We start from the raw sequence: 6,907 nt of genomic DNA on the forward strand, positions 1-6,907 counted from the left end.
GGGGGGAGTGTATCTATCAAGTATTCTGTAAATTCTGGGAATTATAGTGCCAACATCTGGAAAACTATGATATAAGCAGCTTGAGAGTGAAACTTTCTTCTAACAGTACTTTAATCCAAAGTGATGGCAGAATAGTAGGTATTCATATGTATTTATTTCTAAGGAAGGGTGGTAGAAAACTCAGTGAAAATTCTGACCACTTAAGTACTTCGTTTTCCCAAACTATCCTGGAAGTGCCTTACCTTTATTTTGCTTTATTTTCTGTAACAAATATCAAAATTTCATATCTAATTCTAACTCTCCTGTTTTACAATTGCACAGTTCTATTTCACATATTTTTGCATACGTTTCTGATTAACAGTAATGTTTTGCAAGAGATTTACTAAAATATAAAGCCTTTTTGTATGTCATTAGCATCAGTATACATGCTGTTTAATCTGTACTTTCTTAATATAAACATTTGATGGACATGACAGAAAGGAGATGAATCTTGCAGTGCTACTCAATTTTCACAAACACAATTTTCACAATTCAATGTTGAAGAAGTACATTAGATTAAAAATACAAAATTATAGCAATTTTCATTAAAATGGGCACCAGATTATTTTCTTCTCCATACCTAAATGAGAATAGTCCAATAATTGATTATGATTATATGTGGTTGGGGATATGATGTAAAAGAAAGTTGTGTTTTTCAAAGGGACATTTTTGCACACAAGCACATTTTCCCTACTAAATCTTTACTAAAGATAAGAAGGTATGAAATATAAGATTTATATTTGCTAAGATAAAAGATATTATTATTTTTTAGTTTAGTTAGTCTGACATTCCATCAGACTAACCTAGTGTTGAATAAGGTTGCACTCACCTGATGGAGGTGTCATCGTGGTAGATAGAGCTGGCACTAAATTGTGATTAAAAAAGCAGATTATTACAATAATTATCACCATAATTGCTGTTATGATAATAATTTCCAAATGCATACAAAACCCTTTGATCGCACTGTACAAAGAATATTGAATTGAAACACAGGAACATTGACTGAAACCCTCAAATCTAGTTTCCCCAAAATTTGTTAGTTGCGAAGTCATGTCCAACCCATCGCAACCCCATGGACAATGTTCCTCCAGGCCTTCCTGTCCTCTACTATTTTCTGGAGTCCATTTAAGCTCATGCCTACTGCTTCAGTGACTCCATCCAGCCACCTCATTCTCTGTCGTCCCCTTCTTCTATTGCCCTCAATCTTTCCCAGCATTAGGCTCTTCTCCAGTGAGTCCTTCCTTCTACTAGGTGGCCAAAGTATTTGAGTTTCAACTTCAGGATCTGGCCTTCTAAAGAGCAGTCAGGGTTGATCTCTAGGACTGACCGGTCTGAATGACTTGCAGTCCAAGGAACTCGCAGGAGTCTTCTCCAGCACCATAGTTCAAAGGCCTCAATTCTTTGGCGCTCAGCCTTCTTATGGTCCAGCTTTCACAGCCAGACCTTGCAACTGGGAAAACCATGGCCTTGACTATATGCACTTTTGTTGGCAGGGTGACGTCTCTGCTTTTTAGTGTGCTGTCTAGATTTGCCATGGCTTTCCTCCCCAGGAGCAAGCGTCTTTTAATTTCTTGGCTGCAGTCCGCATCCGCGATGATCTTGGAGCCCAGTAAAATAAAATTTGTCACTACCTCCATTTCTTCTCCATCTATTTGCCAGAAATTGCGGGGGCCAGATGCCATGATCTTGGTTTTCTTAATGTTAAGTTTCAAGCCCCAAAATTACTGGTGGCATAAGGCATAGTTCCACAAGGGGGAGCTAAATCTTTACATTTAGTAACCTGTCCAATCTAAAAATGGATAGCAATCCATTATTATACTAGTATAATGTTGGGGCTCCTTGCCATATTTATAGTTGTTCTAAAAGTGGGTCATTAGAAGTAAAACAAAAAAAATCCCTACTGAAACCCAACACCCACAGTTAGATTTAATTTTGTCTTTGCTCAACTAGAATTTTATATTTGTAAAGCTACCATATCCAGGTGAAAAAATATCTGGCCAACTCCAAGATGTCAATTAATTAAAATATACAGAAACCTCTCATTCCTTGCTGCCATCTCGTGGCTGCCTGAACTTTTCCACATCAGATATAGTAGTCTGAAATAAATACAACTGGTTTAATCATTTTGGATTGCAGTTTGATTTCCATTTAAAAAAACAATTGAATCAGATGGAAATAAATATCTTTTACTGATAAATAAGGTTTGTAAGCCAATTATGGAGTAGCCTTCATAGTCAATAAAAGAATAGGAAAAGCAATACTGGGATACAATCCTCAAAATGACAGAATGATCTCAGTTCAAATCCAAGGCAAACCATTCAATATCACAGTAGTCCAAGTCTATGCCCCAACCACCAGTGCTGAAGAGGATGAAATTGACCGGTTCTATGAAGCACTACAGCACCTTATAGAACTAACACCAAAAAATGATGTCCTTATCATCATGGGGGATTGGAATGCTAAAGTAGGAAGCCAAAAGATAACTGGAATAACAGGCAAGTTTGGCCTTGGAGTACAAAATGAAGCAGGGCACAGGCTGATAGAATTTTGTCAAGAGAATACGATGGTCATAGCAAACACTCTTTTCTAACCACCCAAGAAACAGCTCTACACATGGACATCACCAGACGGTCAACACAGAAATCAGATTGACTATGTGCTCTGCAGCCAAAGATAGAGAAGCTCTATACAGTCAGTAAAAACAAGACCAGGAGCTGACTGTGGCTCAGACCATGAGCTTCTCGTTGCAAAGTTTAGGCTTAAACTGAAGAAAGTAGGGAAAAGCACTAGGCCAGTCAGGTATGAATTAAATCATATCCCTGTTGAATATACAATAGAGGTGACTAATAGATTTAAGGAATTAGATCTGATAGACAGAGTGCCTGAAGAACTATGGACAGAGGTTCGCAACATTGTACAAGAGGTAGCAACCAAAACCATCCCAAAGAAAAAGAAATGCAAGAAAGCAAAATGGCTGTCTGAGGAAGCTTTGCAAATAGCTGAGGAAAGGAGGGAAGCGAAAGGCAAGGGAGAAAAAGAAAGATATGCCCAATTAAATGCAGAATTCCAAAGAATAGCTAGAAGAGATAAGAATGCCTTCTTAAATGAACAATGCAAAGAAATAGAAGAAAATAATAGAATAGGGAGGACCAGAGATCTTTTCAAGAAATTTGGAGAGATGAAAGGAACGTTTCATTCCAATTCCAAAGAAAGGCAGTGCCAAAGAATGTTCAAACTATCACACCATTGCACTCATTTCTCATGCTAGTAAAGTTATGCTTAAAATCCTACAATCTAGACTCCAGCAGTATGTGGATCGAGAACTACCAGAAGTACAGGCAGGATTTCGAAGAGGCAGAGGAACTAGAGATCAAATTGTCAACATACGCTGGATCATGGAGAAAGCTAGAGAGTTCCAGAAAAACATCTACTTTTGCTTCATTGACTATGCTAAAGCCTTTGATTGTGTGGATCATAACAAACTGTGGCAAGTTCTTAAACAGATAGGTGTACCAGACCATGTTATTTGTCTCTTGAGAAACCTATATGTGGGCCAAGAAGCAACAGTGAGAACTGGATACGGAACCACTGATTGGTTCAAAATTGGGAAAGGAGTCCGGCAAGGTTGTATATTGTCGCCCTGCCTATTTAACTTATATGCAGAGCACATCATGAGAAAGGCAGGGCTTGATGAATTAAAAGTTGGAATTAAGATTGCCGGGAGAAATATCAACAACCTAAGATATGCAGATGATACCACTCTAATGGCAGAAAGTGAAGAGGAACTAAAGAGCCTCTTGTTGAGGGTGAAGAAGGAGAGTGCAAAACTTGGGTTGAAGCTTAACATTAAGAAAACCAAGATCATGGCATCCGACCCTCTCAATTCCTAGCAAATAGATGGGGAAGAAATGGAGGTAGTGACAGATTTTATTTTCCTGGGCTCCAAGATCACTGCAGATGGGGACTGTAGCCAAGAAATTAAAAGACACTTGCTCCTGGGGAGGAAAGCCACGACAAATCTAGACAGCACACTAAAAAGCAGAGATATCACCCTGTCAACAAAGGTGTGTATAGTCAAGGCTATGGTCTTCCCAGTTGCAATGTATGGCAGTGAAAGTTGGACCATAAAAAAGGCTGAGCGCCAAAGAATTGAGGCCTTTGAACTATGGTGCTGGAGAAGACTCCTGCGAGTCCCTTGGACTGCAAGGCGTTCAAACCGGTCAGTCCTAGAGAAGATCAACCCTGACTGCTCTTTAGAAGGCCAGATCCTGAAGCTAAAACTCAAATACTTTGGCCACCTAATGAGAAGGAAGGACTCACTGGAGAAGAGCCTAATGCTGGGAAACATTGAGGGCAAGAGAAGAAGGGGACGACAGAGAATGAGGTGGCTGGATGGAGTCACTGAAGCAGTAGGCGTGAGCTTAAATGGACTCCAAAAGATGGTAGAGGACAGGAAAGCCAGGAGGAACGTTGTCCATAGGGTCGCGATGGGTCAGACACGACTTCACAGCTAACAACAACAACAACAAGCCAATTATTATGAAGAAAAAAATTCAGCTCAACACTACTTTTGATTTTTCACTCTTAACAGTGGCTTCTGTCCAAAAGCAATCCCCAAATTTCAGCTGTGATATTTAATACTTTTATATTTCTAAGCACTTCAATTTATACAAAAAGATAACGTTGGATTTATCATTAGTGAGGTTGAAGGATTGATTTTGTAATACCCCAGATCTGGATGCCCTGGATCCTTATAGTTCAAGGGAGATTGAGATCCTGAGTCATGTTCTGCTTTGTTGCTAATCACCACTAATCAAGTGGTGATTCCCAAATCATTATTCAGTCAATCACAAGCAAAATGGTTGAGATACTATTCTCTAGTCTAGGTGACAATGCAGCTGACTGAATACTAATTAATTCTAAAGAAACCTTTATATATGTATATAAAACATGTTGTTATAGAAAACAAAAGTAGTTAAAATGTCCAAGAGGTATATTTTTTGTGTAAAATATCTTCTTTCTTCTGGGATGAATGAAGGAACCCTTGTTCATGCCAGCCCATACCTGCAGTCTGGAACAGTGGAGCTTAGACTTAGATTTGATACTACTTTTACTCTGTATAAGAAGGTGGCTGGGCACTAGTAATTTTGAGAATCTGTATTATAAAAAAATTAATCCACTCCCACCTAGCCACTCTAGCTTGGCATCTATGCTTTTGTTTGAAAAGCTACAACTGCATCTGGAGCTCAGTCATTTGAACAGGATTTTTAATCACTTTTACTTGTCATTAAGCAAATAAAAATAAGGGGACTTAACTCCTGATGAAAAATTATTTGTGTGGTGTGCATAAACAGAACAATAGTAGCAGAGAAAGACACCAATCACCCCTTTTCTTCTTGCTCCCTTTTTTCTCTTCTGCAAACCTATATTGTTCCTCAAATCTGCTTGTCCCAATCAAAAACAACTTGGGATCTCTGCTATCATGCCGCTGTTATATTGGTATCATTTAACATCACCATGTGGGTCCTCTTAAATTCAAAGTCTTAAAAAAGTACTTAGTGCCAACATTAAATAATAAAATAATAAAACGATTAGCCTTTGTGCAATCATGTCAGGGTTATCATTGGCAGTTAAATCTACTCTCACCTGCTACTGAGGATCACTTCATTCTAATCTTTGTCCTTGGAAAAGTTTCCCGCTTGCAGAGTTAAGTATAGATATATAGTAAGCATTTTACCTGAGCCAACATCCTGAAGTATTTCTGTAATTAACATTAAAAATAGGGTGGGTTCCATGGCAATATACATCCTCCTGGGTCTTTTCCTTTTGTGTAAAGTATGTTTGTGTTCTTATATATATTGAGTCTCCAAGGGAGTGGCTTACTGTTTCTTTTGGCAATAATAAAATGAAAAATAAATGAGAAGGTCAGTTAAAACTCTCCCTCTCTGTCTTTCTCTCTCCCTTCCCTCTCTCTCTCTCTCTCTCACACACACACACACAGAGACAGCTGTAACCTTGGATTTAGCTCACTGAACAATTCATTTTTTCAAAAGCTTTGCTTCCTGAAAATTGTTTGGTGATTATCATAAACCCCTTCCAAATGAATGCAAGTGTAATTTCAGAATGACTGTATCTCATAGGAATCTTGAGAAATATGAAATTAACTTTTGGTGAATATAATATATTTAACGGTATAATGCTTCTGGCAGGTGCATGAGTTTCCCAGAGCTGAAAGTCTTTTGCTGATGATTTCCATTTGCACTCAGTGTCTGAAGCATCTCATTGCAGTGTTCAATAATAGTCAGCCAGTGTTGTTGGATTCCAGAACAGACCCCTTTCTAGTGGATCATGCTCATAACTCATGACTGTAAGCAAACTGTCAATGTCAGCTCAGAAAATAAAGTTGACAATTCTGTGTAAAGTAATTTGTTAAATCATTCTGGTGACTTTGCAGAAATAGAAGATTTTTTATAAAACAGTACTTGATAGGTTAAATTACAGGTTATTTTTGTGATTAGCAGCCAAAGATCTACAAGATACCTCCAAAAGGGTCCAGAAAGTAAAATCTTTGTTGTCCAGTGTTTAGCATAGAATAGGAGAGTTTGAATAATCAGCATTATAAAACTAGTTTAATATCTGCTTCCCTGGCTATGTCCTTTAGTTGAGACAAAAGCTAAAGCCTCATTTCTGTGCAAACAAAAATACAAATCTTTATCTTAAAACAGTCTTTTCTAGATGTGTGCTTACAAGTATCAAATACAAGGAAACCTATTGTTTTATGTACATTTAGAAACAATTTATCATAAATGCAGTATCAGCTAATGACCACAGACAGAACAATTAGATATATAAAAAGTTACAAAGGCGC

General features: G+C 37.9%; 1 long non-coding RNA gene across 1 annotated transcript in view; it reads right to left on the minus strand.

The window, feature by feature from the left end:
* Window positions 1-5,922, minus strand: part of LOC308679320 — a 6,288-nt gene extending 366 nt beyond the window's left edge. The window contains exons 1-2 of the long non-coding RNA XR_014028758.1: window positions 5,777-5,922; window positions 869-904 (exon numbers count right to left, since the gene is read on the minus strand). This is a non-coding gene — a long non-coding RNA (uncharacterized lncRNA). The remainder of the gene's footprint in view (window positions 1-868; window positions 905-5,776) is intronic.
* Window positions 5,923-6,907: the final 985 nt, after the last annotated feature.

The sequence above is a fragment of the Vipera berus genome (genome assembly GCF_964194415.1).
Source record: "Vipera berus genome assembly, contig: HAP1_SCAFFOLD_169, whole genome shotgun sequence".
NCBI classification, from domain to species: domain Eukaryota; kingdom Metazoa; phylum Chordata; class Lepidosauria; order Squamata; family Viperidae; genus Vipera; species Vipera berus.